The sequence below is a fragment of the Syngnathoides biaculeatus genome, chromosome 6, assembly GCF_019802595.1.
Source record: "Syngnathoides biaculeatus isolate LvHL_M chromosome 6, ASM1980259v1, whole genome shotgun sequence".
In the NCBI taxonomy this organism is placed as follows: domain Eukaryota; kingdom Metazoa; phylum Chordata; class Actinopteri; order Syngnathiformes; family Syngnathidae; genus Syngnathoides; species Syngnathoides biaculeatus.
The window spans coordinates 26666927-26678778 of record NC_084645.1 but is presented as its reverse complement, the minus strand read 5'-3'; the positions used below and the strand labels follow the sequence as shown (position 1 = coordinate 26678778).

The following is an 11852-nucleotide window of genomic DNA, read 5'->3' as shown; positions in this document are numbered from 1 at the left end:
GTGCAACATGTTTGCTGTTGCCTTCGTGTTAACATTAACTCCTCAATGTATGACAGAGCCACTTGTCAACTGCACTTATGTTCACCCCCCAACCCCCCTGTGTAAACACAACCTTGCACTGCCAAATTGGAAATTCTCAAGTACACATGTAGTCTGGAGCACCCATGCCTCCTCCCTGCTCCCATCCAATGACTTTTCCCCTCCACGTTGCGTGTATGGAGCATTTCATGACAGGGGGTTCTCGTTATTGACTGACTGACTGACTCACTCACGCACTCACTGACTTGACTCACTCACTCACTCAGTGACTGACTGACTCACTCACTCACTCACTCACTCACTGACTTGACTCACTCACTCACTCACACTCACTCACTCACTCACTCACTCACTCACTCACTCACTCACTCACTCACTCACTCACTCACTCACACTCACTCACTCACTCACTCACTCACTCACTCACTCTTTCTCTCTTTCTCCTGGACTAATTGGAGTCGTTCCTAAACCCCACAAACTGGTTTTATTGCTTCCTAGACTTGAGTTTGTAGACTAAGGGATTGGAAACACTGCAGACTCAAAAGTATCAGTTCGGTTCGTCTCGACTTAGCAGACTCACTGGAAATACAGCTGAGTCAAACAGGATGACACGTGCCACTCTCACAATTAGGGGATTTGCAAAATACGAAACCGTCCCTGGGTGGGCTCGAACCACCAACCTTTCGGTTAACAGCCGAACGCGCTAACCGATTGCGCCACAGAGACTTATCTCTGCTGAGTTCGTGCGCTCACCCGGGTGTATCTTGCCTTTTGTGCAAAGGTCTCGAGCTTACCTGCAACACTCATGATGATAGAACATCAATTGAAAATGGAAGGAATGATGAGTTTACTTTTTCAGTCAATTAGTGTAATCTTAAATGTTTCCATTCGTTAAGTCCCCCTCATCTTCCTTCGGGTTGGGGTGCAATGTTCCCTCTAATTTTTTACGTGTCTGAGCAAACACACTAAGGCCGCGAGCACTCCTTTTGACCAACAACATCAGACATGCGCACTGTGGTCAATCAGAGTCATCCATTGAAGTGACACGGCTCATTAAAAGGTTCAGATTACATTCCCATCAGAACATTTTTAACAACAATTTTGTTTTCACAAGCTTACACTGAAAATATCAACAAACAAAAAAATACATTGCTAACCAAACCAAGCCAACTATGAACTACAAATTTGAAATGTCGCTTCCAACTTTGCTTCATTTTTTTTTTTTTTTTAACCCACAATGATATCCCCGTCTGTTTTTCTTGGTGTAAAACTGAATTATTGCTTGCAGAATATCTTACGCAATGCATGTTGAAAGATGAATGATGCTAATGATGATAGTTTTAGGGTTAATGTTATATTGCCTCTTATATGTAAAATACAGAATTAGCTTTTTGGGCAGTATATCGTCTGCGCTTTCATCCTTGATCAGGCTGTGCCAAAGTGGAATTTTAACATTACACACCAATTGTAATTACCCCTTTAAGAGCGGAGGGGGCGGAGTCAAGTAAACCAGGAAGTAGAGTGTGTGGCCCGGTGTGGCCGTGCAGGAGCTCTTTGTGAGAGCCAGTGTGCTGCCTTGATTTAAAATAAAAAAAAAAAATGTCAGACTGCAGTTCACTGCGCTGGATTTTATTTCATCTGCGCTGAGTATGTGCGACAAGTGCGCAAATGCGCAGTTGCGCAGCTGAGAGGGAACATTGGTGGGGCGGTATCCTTGCGGCATGCAGCTGAGCTTTTAAGTTGCCGGCTGATGAATGCGCACTCAGGCCTTCCAGTAATGGGTCTAAAGTGCTCCTTTCATCTGGCCCAGGAGGAGAGCAAGAATGGAAAAGTATGATTATCATTGGTGTGGCGTGTCTTTGCCAGTCGGGCTCTGAGTGTTAAGTGTGAGGCAGAAGCATTACAGTTTTGCCTGATCACTGTTATTATAAAGTTCAGGTCGTATTCATCATCATCACCGTCATCATCAACATCGGCACTAGGGGGTGGCTCATCGCGTGCACAGTGAACCAGTGAGTGATTCATCTGATGAATGTGTGGACAAAAAAAAGTGCTTCTATTAAAAGGTAAAGATATGTTAATGTGGCTCAATATTACAGGCCGCCAGTTTTGAGACCCATGACGAGAACAATAATTGAATGATTGATGTATTTATTTGATGTACTGATTGATTGACTGAATTAAACTTAGCAGGGATAGTCAGAGTTTTTTCCAGTGGGGATGAAGATTGCATCAGTTTGTCAAAAATATTGGGTTCAGAGACCCTGTCTTTGGCCAGGATGTGTTTGTTTGCTGGAGCAGAGGTTAAGGAAGGAGCCATTTATGGCCCACTTACACAGGATGTGATGATCTCACTGGTGGACACGAACACGGAGATAAAAGTGGAGGTAGAGGCAGGCACTTGTCCAGATGCCAAAAATGCTGGAGACTGTTCTGGAGACAGTTTTTTTTTTTTTTTTTTTTTTTTAACCTTTAGCCAAAGCTTAGTAAGAATTTTTGCAATTGATGTGCGAGTAAATTAATCTTGGTCAGGGAGTCTGAAACGTGTCCAGGTGCCATTTTTGGACCGAATGGATGCAAGCCAGCATTTCTTAATGTATACAGTTGCCCCAATTTTACCCGACAACAGTCAAGGGGGATCTTTGACATTCATGTCATTCATTTTGGCTTTATCCTTTGATATATTAATTTATTAATTATTTCTTCTTTTGAGATCGTGGGCTCTATTTTCATTGCAATCCGGTACGATGTAAGACTACTCTGCACAGAAGCAGGTTAGACCTCGTGTTGATAATTTCGTTGAGCACCACACCCAAAGACATCTAAAAAAAAAAAAAAAAGGGTCATATGCGCTGTTGTGGGCATAAGGACAGATGACTTCCATCCTGAATTTTTGTGCGTAACATTGCAGATGTTTTTTAACTATTTAAATCTTTCTTTTCAACGAGTCTTTAAGATTCCTTTACTACCTATGTCTCTATCTATCCATCATTTACGTGACTGACTCGATATGGTGCTAGCGGTGCTGGTCGAGGGCACGCATCCTTCACAGTGAAAAACACACATGCAGGTCACGCCTCGACAACAACGCTGACAAAAAGGCCTCCGAGTCTTCCCAAACATCCTGCTCGGACGCTGCTCCCGTTCCAACCACTGAAGATGGATTCACCGTCGCACTGACAGACAAGAATAGCGAGAAGCAAAAACACCTGCAAAAGGGATAAGCGTCGGCATGACTGTCTTCTCGCCATCTATGATGTTAATCGCGGGAGAAATGCTGGTTTGGTTTCACTTTCATGCACATGTGCAGATAGCACATAGTGAGGACTCACTCGAGTTTATCTGTAAACAAAAGGCCTTTTAAAGTTGTGTTTCCACAACAAAACGAACGAGACATGCTTGCCAAGTTCCACATTCAGGAAAATGTGCAAAGAGGGCAGGAGTTGATTATAATTCAAAAAAGAAAAAGAAAGGATATCGAAATGGTGGCATCTGGACATTGCCGTCCAACGGCAATTTTGGCAGTTACCTAGCCACCGAGCTCCGATATGTTTTGGAGCCTATCGATTATGTTCTTTATTGCGGTCATGTTCCACACGACTGTTAATCTACTATCTGATGTCCTTTATAATGTCTGCATATATTTCAACTGTGTGAGACATTGCTTAGGTTGTTCCAATATTGTTTAAGTCAAGTAAGTGTCAAATAAGGGCCGTTATGACTGAAACTATAAAAATATTTAAATATTTTCATCAATTTTTTTAACTCGTTTTGGTATCAGAAATCAAACATTATGTTTTTTTTTTCAACTATTGTTCCTGTTTGGGAGCATAAAAATGCTTGTAATAACTCAATATTATCATTTATGGTATGTGCCAATTTGAAACTTTGGTACAAATTTTCACGAGAGGGCGGGACAGTGGGTCAGCTGGTAAAGCGTTTTGCTTCACCGTTCTGAGGTCCCGGTCTCGATCCCGGACCCGCCTGTGTGGAGTTTGCATGTTCTCCCTGTGCCTGCGTGGGTTTTCCTCGGCCACTCCGGTTTCCTCCCACATCCCAAAAACATGGAAGATTAATTGGACACTCTATATTGCCCCCAAGTGTGATTGGCAGTGTGACTGTTTTTTCTGTATGTGCCCTGCGATTGGCTGGAAACCAGTTCACGTTGTACCCCGCCTCCTGCTCGTTGACAGCAGGGATAGGCTCCAGCACTCACCGCGACCCTCGTGAGGATAAGCAGCAAAGAAAATGGATGGATGGATTTTCACAAGAATTGTGGCACACTAGGTTTGCCTTTGCGGGCCACATAAAATCATTTGGCGGGCTGGATCCGGCCCCCGGGCCTTGAGTTTGACACCTGTAGCTTAAGCAGTATTTATGCAGTTGGTAGTCTGATTTGTTTTTCAACATTTTCGTTAGCTATGACTCACTCATTTTTTCACTTATAAAATGTTAAAATCTCCCTTCCAGTATCGCCTGCAGAGTTAATCAAGGTGTTATGATAAACGATGACCCATATTTTGCACATTTTGCAGGTCATACAACCCATGAGCAGAGGAATTGGAACACAAGGCTGATAATAACTGGCCTAGTTGGGAACTGGGTGCACCTCTCAAGGTCAGTTGGCCTTCGTGTTTGTTCGCGGTCGCGTGTGTTTGCGCCGTTTTCCACATTGCACTTATCATCGACCTGGTCAGGAAGCAAGCCGTTGACCACTTTAAGTATGTAGTGCGGAGAGAGTGAGAGACAGCATAACTCAGGAAAAAAAAAAAAAGGTTCCAATTTAATTACGTTAAGTGGCTCAGACTCAAAAAGGAGAGCGGGTCTGTTTCAAATTGGGCCTGTTTCAACTCACAAAACGGGTGTGTTGCCCCGCCAAATGTAACGTGAGCTCGCGGGGCAGACTCGCCGAGATGAAGACCTCTTTTACAGACAAAAGGCAGCCGTCGACATTTACAATTTAGATCTCAACGCGCCAGCGTCGCAGCGGGAAAGACAAATGAACACCGACCGTCGGTCGTGAGTCACGTCGCTCAGCTCGTGTCGCTGTCCAGGCTTGTTAAGCCAAATTGGAAGCGTACTGAATGTGTACGTATGACTTTGTTGTGTACCGTGGTACTTTGAAGTTCCAGCACGATGAAGCTTTTTATGAACAAGGAGTGTTTTTTTCCCCCTTGTTTGTTGTATATTATTTTGTGATGGTTCATGCAAAAACTGGGAAAAAAATAAATACAACTAGCCTTTTTTGTTTTCCATCACGCCAAGTTTTATGAGCGTGTGTGGAGACCTCTCCCTGCCCACTCTGAAGCTCAAAAACAAAACCAAAATACATCTTTGAGTTCTTTATTATCGACTTAATCTCATCCTGAAAGGGGAGTGCGTTCACTCCAGATGTGCCCACGACAAAGGACGCAGTTGTGTGGCTGGCGACCAGTTGCTTGGCGTCAAATGAAGGGAAGGAAGGTTGTTTACGGTCTCTTACCGGATGTTTTCATAGGAAGAAGCTGATTGACTACATGACACCCTACCGTGTCCACTCGGTTCACTTGAAATAGTCGTAGGAAATAACGTCTGAAAAGGTAATTTATCCCACAGTCCTTTAATTCATATTATATTTAGCAATACAACCAAATCAAAGTAAAACTACTCACTCACTGTATGGAAGATGCGGGTCATCATAGATTGTATAGAAAAGAATGGTCAAAATATTGAGATACCGTATTTTCCCCACTATAAGGCGCACCTAAGAGCCTTTAATTTTCTCAAAATGGCAGACCGCCTTATAATCAGGTGCGCATTATATATAGATCAACAATGAACCTTTAGCGCAGCCTATTTAGTGGATGTGTAACGTAACCCCAACATCTGCTGTAGCGTCTATGCGGTGCGCCTTGTATATGAAAAAAAGTTTTAAAATGGGCCGTCATTGAAGGTGTGCCTTATAATGCAGTGCGCCTTATAGTGTGGAAAATACGGTTTTGAGTTCTGAGTGCTTATCAAGTTCACTTGCAGGCAGTAAACATAATTTTATAATCTGAGATTTCAAAATTTTCAGGCCCAATAACGACAAGTACAGATACATCTTTTTCCTTTTCAAGTTCTACTCGCTTAAAACTTTCAAGTGACTTTTTCCATACTGAAATGTTCCCATTCGCTATATTTGGATCATTTTAATGGGCTTTACTTAAAAGTATAGTTTACGTATTGCTAAATTTGATCGATATTTAACAGCGAGCGACCGCAGGTAAATTACTGTACATAATGACATGAAGACCGCCAGGGTTTGTGACCCACATTGACAACCATTATGCACTTTGACAAGTCCAAATGAGCACACCGCTCCTTTAATGTGGAACAGGGATGGAGGGTTTTGGACAGGGGGGTTGTTTCGGATACTTCAAGTGTTTGAAATTCGGCACACACCCATGCTTTTCGACCACCACCATGTGGCAGTCTCAAGAGCACTGTGAAAATAAATCCACCCACTTGGACCAGAGGAAAGGAGAAAATGGCCTCCCTCAACGTCAGACAAGCTGGCACTTTTTGCACCCTTATAGTGTACCTCGAAGTTGGAAGGCGCTAATAGTTTTACAATTTGGAGATTTCAGAGAAAACTATGCCTCAATGATAGATTTTTGCACATGATCATACATGCGGTATATCGCACCTCACTGGACCTTATGTTAGTCAATGTCGAAGGATTAGCTCACTCACATCAGCGGTCTTTCTCGGATCAGAGTTTTAGTAGAGCTGAGCTCATTTTTCTCAAGTAACCCAGCCCATAGTGAGTGCTAAAAATACATAAAATGGACCTTGGACTCATTTCGGGGACTTTGATCAGAAGTTGAATTCACAGCATGTAAAACCCAACAGAAATGGACTAATAGAAAGAGTCCTTTTGTCAGGAGCACCTTGGCTTTTAATATTAAAACGTGCAGAGGACACAACAGTTAGCATCTTTCATTCCAATGTAAACATAGGACAGTGGCGCTGTCTCTGATCTGCTGCTGGAAAAGATGTCAGCTAAGTCCTAGCTAACAACTTAAACCATGACGTACGATTAAATGGAGCAAAGATTTGGAATGGAATTGATCATTTTGGAGTATCCCCAAAAGGGGAATGGATACACCCATGCCTCATGTCCATTTGACTTTTTGGGGCTTTTCGTGACACTTATTCTACAAGGCCGTTGCTGGTAAGAGACGAAGTAAAAGTGTGCCAGTTGCATTGTGACAGGCTTTCTATGAAATGGCGGTCTGTCAAAATGCCATGTCCGGTTGGAATGGCCACAACTTGAGGAAAATCTTCTTTTCCTTTCTGCTTATCAGCGTGTCATCTTTTTCCATCTAAGCCTATCTCATGCATCCTCCTCTCAAACACACACAGTCCTCATGTCCTCCCTCACAACATCCATCAACCTTTTCTTTGGTCTTCCTCTCACTCTTTTGCCTTGCGTCTCCATCCTCAGCACCGTTCTACCAACGTACTCACTCTCTCGCCTCTGGACACGCCCAAACCATCGGAGTCTGCTCTCTCGAACCTTGTCTCCAAAACATTCAACTTTGGCTGTCCCGCTAATGAGCTCATTTCTAATCCTATCCAACCTGCTCACTCTGAGCGAGAACTTCAATATCTTCATTTCTGCCACCTCCAGTTCTGCTTCCTGTTGTCTCTTCAGCGCCATTGTCTCTAACCCGTACATCATGGCCGGCCTCACCACTGTTTTATCAACTTTGCCCTTCATCCGAGCGGAGACTCTTCTGTCACATAGAACACCAGACACCTTCCGCCAGCTGTTCCAACCCGCTTGGACCCGTTTCTTCACTTCCTTATCACACTCACCATTCCTCTGGATTGTTGACCCCAAGTATTTGAAGCCGTCCACCCTCGCCATCTCTTCTGCCTGTAGCCTCGCACTTCCCCCTCAACCCCTCTCATTCACGCACATATATTCTGTTTTACTTCGGCTAATCTTCATTCCTCTCCTTTACAGTGCGTGCCTCCATCTTTCTAATTGTTCCTCCACCTGCTCCCTCCTTTCACTGCATATCACTATATCATCTATGAAGGGGATTCCAGTCTAACCTTATCTGTCAGCCTATCCATAAGATGTACCAAGAATTCTTTTAAATCTAATGATGAGTTACAGAGAACAATTTTTTCCGTCTATGAATTTTGTCTTTGTGTGGAACATTTTTGTGTGCCTACACAGTTTATCTGGTCAGAAAATAAAGTAAAACAGTATACAATATCTGAATTATTTTTCAACGTATGACTTCAAACCTTTCGTATTGTCTGCTACTGTCTGCTACTCTGGCAACCCCTTGTCCTGTATCCTTGGTGTGCTGCTACAAAACAGTCGTGGCCGACAAATGGAAATATTAAACCTGTTCCATATTTTCGATTGCAAATCCTTATGTATGTGGTCAACGCTAATATTTGGTCACCTTGTTGCGTGAAACAGAATAATAGCCCATCAGGAAGCTTGAGCTGTTATTGAACAAAATACAATAGAGGAGCTATTGGCGGTGTTGAATGTTTTTATACCGCATCGCATAAGTCATTCACCACAATAAAAATGGCAAGGAAGAAAGTTCTCAGCTGGAATTTAGTTGTCAGATAAAATAACATAGCTTGTAGTTGTTGTTCTCCTCTTTCTTTTTCTCTTTCTCCTGCTACTACTACTCTTTTCTTCTTTTCTTTCACCATACCGCCTCCCACAGGTCAGCTTTGGTACTCCTCACTTTCGTCGGAGAAGACTGGAGATATCGAGTGTGTGATGGGCTGTGTTGGTTATTTGAGGATAGCACACGCTATCAGAGAAGCAAGCCCGCGCTTTAAAAATCATTGAATATGTTAAAAATCGACCTAAATGAACCTCAATTTGTGTAAAAGGGAAATGTAATTTTTATGACCACTTCTTTTTGTCATTAATAATGTCACTTGTGTGTAAACTGATAGGGCCCCATGTCTGTTTTCACCATTTCCCCGTCTCTTGTCTCCCTACGCTGTCAATCTGCCCACTAGGCCAACTCTTCTGGATGGTCGCCATGAGGAGGCCGCTCTAACTGGTTCCACTGACACACACACAGACACGAAACTGAACTCAGCGGACCCTTCTGGCCAGATGATGGAAGGTCGTGAGCAGACTCTCACGGGAGGTCAGTGTAAGCGTTAAACGCTTCATGCAGCCATGACACCAGATCTCAGTCGGTTTATTGTCTTATAAAAAGTCGTGTAATCAGTTGGAATGAAGATGCAAACAGAAGATAGGTGGAGAATGCAGACCGGCTGCCAAGTTTGGACTTTTGGAGGGCAATCAAGTCATTTCTTCTGTTCAAACATGTTTGTTTTTAATATACCCGCACAGGCAAAATTCTCGATAACCTTACGTAAAAGAGAGAAGGAAAAAAAAAATCTACTATGATCACAGAAATGATACTGGTGGCAGGGTTCCCGAGTGGTAAGCACATCTGCCTCACAGTTATGAGGTAGGGGGGTCGAATCTGGGCTTTGACCTTCGTTTGTTGATTTTTGTGTGTTCTGGGTTTTTTCTGGCTTCCTTCCGCATTCCAAAAATCATGCTTGTTAATTTCATTGATGACTTTAAATTGCCATAACTCTGAATCTAATGTAATGAATGGAATGAATAATTGTCTGTATGTGCCCTGCAATTCGCTGGCAACCAGTCCAGGGTGTACCACGCCTCTCACCTGCCTCCTACATGACACATATAGACGAGGAATAGTCACATTCACATTCCCGCCTATGGACAATTTAAAACACAAGGTTCTGTCAAACTCAAAGCCTCTGGGCCAGAGGCACCCCGGCACATACTTTTTGTGGCCATTTTAAGTGTTTCCACTTCATGTTTTTTGATCAATGGACTTGTTATTTTCATTTTGGCAGGAAATCTGGTCACACGTTGTTTGTTGTGACCAAGAGAAAATGATTGGGTATACAAGGGCTAGGAATCAGTTTTCTCTGGCGGGTGTCTGGGCTCCCCCCGAGAAAAAGAGTGAGAAGATCAGTCATCCGGGAGCGACTCATCGTCCAGCCCCTGCTCCTCTGCATCGAGAAGAACTAGATGAGTTTAGTTAGGATGCCTCCCGGAGAGCTCCGTGGTTAGGTTTGCCCCCCAACCCCCCCCGAAAAGCTGGATGGACAAAGTGGCTGGGTAGAGAAAAGTCTTGGTTCTCTGCTTAAGATGCTATCCTCAAGAGCTGATCCTGGATAAGTGGATGAAAATTGATTTTCATACATTTTGGACCCTATTATTTGGTTAAATGCTCACCTCAGAGCACAGAATAATATCACAGGATGCTTTTATGACAAAATAATCTGCCGTTTGTTTTGGGATAGTGAACAATCATGACAAAACAGCCTGATAATCTTTATAAACTTGACTAGACCTTGCAGAACCCTGGATGGCATATCAGTTGCTTTTGCCTTTCATCTTTCATGCAAATTTCTCGGAGAAAGACATCCCGTGGAAGCACAGGGAGAAAATGTAAACTCCCCATAGGAAGGGCGAAGAGAAAATTTGAATTTTTGAACTTCAGAACTGGGTGGCAGAGATGCTAACCAATATGACACCATGCTGTCACCATTTTATTGCTTACTATGTTGAAAATAGTGTTATAAATCAAAGAGTGGTTATGGACTGAGTGCTCACAGGTCACGTGTCACTCATGTCAGAGGAAACCATAAAAACGGTAAAGTGCTTCCGACTGTCCGGTAAGTTCCTCTTTCGTCAGAGCAAGATAGAAAGAGACAACCTGAATAAATCCAGCAGTGAAGCTTTATGAGTTTTTCTCTCCTGTCACAAACAGGCCCCCCTTGTTACTAACTTCTTTCTGGCTGTCTTTTACACTTGCTTTCAAGTACCTTTTGCTGCTTTATCTCCATGTATCTCTTCCTTGTCGTCTCCTCTCATATCTCTTTCGCCCTCTTTCCCCCAAAATAATTTCTGCCAGACTTCCTGGCCAGCTGTTCCTGCAGACTGGGCGTCTCCTCCACGGCACAGCGTAGGTCGCGGAGCGTGCCTGCGGCGACGGGATGCTTCTCAACACCTCTGTCTCCTGTCTTTACTGCAGCCCTCACCCTGGAGTGACCCGGCCGCCTCCGTAAAGCGCCGCCGTGGATTTGGATCCACCCACGTACAGTACGTGCCCGATGTGTGGTGTTAACACGCCTGCGAGACACTTTACACCTCCCAGTCAAGGTGCTCCACTTAAACATAAAAATTATAAAGGCATCATAAACTCAACCAAACATTTTTTGATTTTTTTAGCAGATTATCAAATACATAAGGACATCACATCTGAAGCCAGTTGCCAATACTAACAGGTTTGAAACTCTAATATGAAACTCTAGGTCTGGCTGGAAATCTTAATTTGAAACCCTAAACTTGGCTTTCAAACTCAAATTGTAGCTCGACATTTGAAACCTTAACCAATGTTTAAAACCTGAATTTGAACCCCTAATCCTGGTTTGAGACCATCCATCCATTTTCTTAGCTGCTTATCCTGACAGGGGTCGCGGGGAGTGCTGGAGCCTATCCCAGCTTTCAACGGTACACCCTAAACTGGTTGTCAGGGAATTGCAGGGCACTTAAGAGACAAACAGCCGCACTCACAATCACACCTTGGGGCAATTTGTGTCCAATTAATGCTGCATGTTTTTGGGATGTGGGAGGAAACCGGAGTGCCCGGAGAAAAGCCACGCAAGCACAGGGAGAACATGCAAACTCCACACAGGCGGGCCCGGGATCGAACCCGGGACCTCAGAACTGTGAGGTCAACGGTTTTACC

At 43.6% G+C, this 11852-nt stretch overlaps 1 long non-coding RNA gene and 1 other non-coding gene across 6 annotated transcripts in view; one reads left to right on the top strand and one right to left on the bottom strand.

Moving 5' to 3' along the window:
* Window positions 1–691: 691 nt before the first annotated feature.
* trnan-guu (transfer RNA asparagine (anticodon GUU)) lies at window positions 692–765 on the bottom strand. The gene has a single exon. It is a non-coding gene; the product is annotated as a tRNA-Asn (tRNA).
* A 791-nt stretch (window positions 766–1556) lies between these two features.
* Window positions 1557–11852, top strand: part of LOC133502355 (uncharacterized) — a 58317-nt gene continuing 48021 nt past the window's right edge. Inside the window, exons 1-6 of one of the 5 annotated variants that reach the window (XR_009795464.1) lie at window positions 1557–1870; window positions 1978–2051; window positions 4575–4656; window positions 9067–9200; window positions 11016–11066; window positions 11136–11203. This is a non-coding gene — a long non-coding RNA (uncharacterized LOC133502355). Of the gene's footprint in view, window positions 2106–4574; window positions 4657–9066; window positions 9201–11015; window positions 11067–11135; window positions 11204–11852 lie in introns of all 5 variants that reach the window. The other 4 variants (XR_009795465.1, XR_009795463.1, XR_009795461.1 and 1 more) reach the window with 4 other exon arrangements.